This window comes from Chinchilla lanigera, unplaced genomic scaffold (assembly GCF_000276665.1).
Source record: "Chinchilla lanigera isolate Chin_1 unplaced genomic scaffold, ChiLan1.0 scaffold00083, whole genome shotgun sequence".
NCBI lineage: Eukaryota > Metazoa > Chordata > Mammalia > Rodentia > Chinchillidae > Chinchilla > Chinchilla lanigera.
In genome coordinates this window covers 2,284,077-2,285,740 of record NW_004955484.1, presented here as the reverse complement: position 1 = coordinate 2,285,740, position 1,664 = coordinate 2,284,077, and positions in this window count along the sequence as shown.

The window sequence follows — 1,664 nt, the reverse complement described above, 5'->3', positions numbered from 1 at the left end:
AAAAAAGTCACATGATCATCTCAAAAGATCCAGAAAAAGGCTTTGGACAAAATCCAACATTTTGGTTACAAAAAGCACTCAGAAAGAGAAATAGAAGAGAACTTACTTAAGGAAATAAAAGGCATTTTAAAAACTCATAGTCAGTGGTAAAGAAGTGCATCCATCCCTCAACCAGGATGAAAGCCCTATTTCAATTCCCTCACTCCTGATAAGGTGCAGGTCACCCGAAGGTGCTAGTGCCCCAAGCAGCTTTCCAGAAGCACAAGAAGGTCCTCTGGAAAGGGAAGTATAATCTTATGGAATCTCAAATTATCTCTAGCAATTTCACTGTGTACTGCCAAGAACTCAATAAAAAATGGCTAGACAGGAGGAAATAGCACAGAACATGAACACTCCAAGGGAAATAATAAGGAAAAAGGTTTAAGGCTATTTAGGGAGTGGAGACAGTAGACATGGACTTGAGAATGACCACTTACCCTGTTTGAGGAAATGTAAGGTGGTGAGTCTGGCAGAGAAGTGAAAAGGATCTTGAAAGAAGATTTGGAAGGAAATTTCAAAATGGAAACAGACAAAAGCTAAAATTGATAGTGCAATGGATGGGTTCAACAGCTGATGACAAAGTCAAGTAGAAAAAAATCCCACAGGAGGCACAAAGAGACAAAAAGAATGGAAAATATACAAAAGAACACAAGAGTCACTTGAGACATAGAAAGGAGTCTAACAAATTCTGTTAGCTTCCTCAGATTACTGCAACAACGTACCTCAAAGCTAGAGGCTTCAAACAGCAAACATTTGTTCTCTTACAGTTCTGGAGGCTGGAAGTCCATCCCAGGTGTCACTGCGCTGAGACCAAGGTGTCCTCAGGGCCACGCCCCCCTGAGGCCCCAGAGGAGAAGCCATCCCTTGCTTCTCCCAGCTTCTGGTAGCTGCTGGTGTCCTTTACCTGTGGCTGTATTATGCCAATCTCCTTCTCTATCTTCACATCCCTCTTTTCTGTGTGTACAGTGTCTCTGCCTGGTTTACAAGGACACCTGGGATTGTGTTTAGGACCCACTTGTATAATCCAGGAAAATTTCCCCCTTCCAGAACCATGATGTAATTGCACCCACAGAGACTTTTATATTTATGGGGCTGAGATACTTTTGGGCGGCCCTGGTTCCACCAGTTGCAATATGTATAATTAGAATTATACAATATGTATAATTAGAATTCCTTAAGGTGGAAAAAATGGGTATAAACAATATTTGGAAAGATGACAGCTGAGATATATTTCCAAACAGGTTTTATCAAAACAAAAGTAAATAAATAAAAATAAACAACAGCACCAAAACCTCTACTTTTTCATCTAGCTTCAAGAATCTCCAACAACTCCAGCCAGGATAACAACAAAGGAAACCAAGCATCACAGTATGACTGCTGAAAAGGAAAGATAACAGAATTAAAAGCATCCAAAGAACAATGATAAAAATTCCTTTAAAAGCAACAAGAATTCTAAACACTGACCTCCAAAGGAAAGCCAAAGACAACGAAATATCTTGAGTCCAATACTTAGGTACATATGTACGTGTATACATGTTATGACACAAATACCCTACAAAATTATGGGTGGCTTTTTGAAAACTAATCCCAGCTACTTACAAGGAAGATCAAAACTTTGAGGCCAG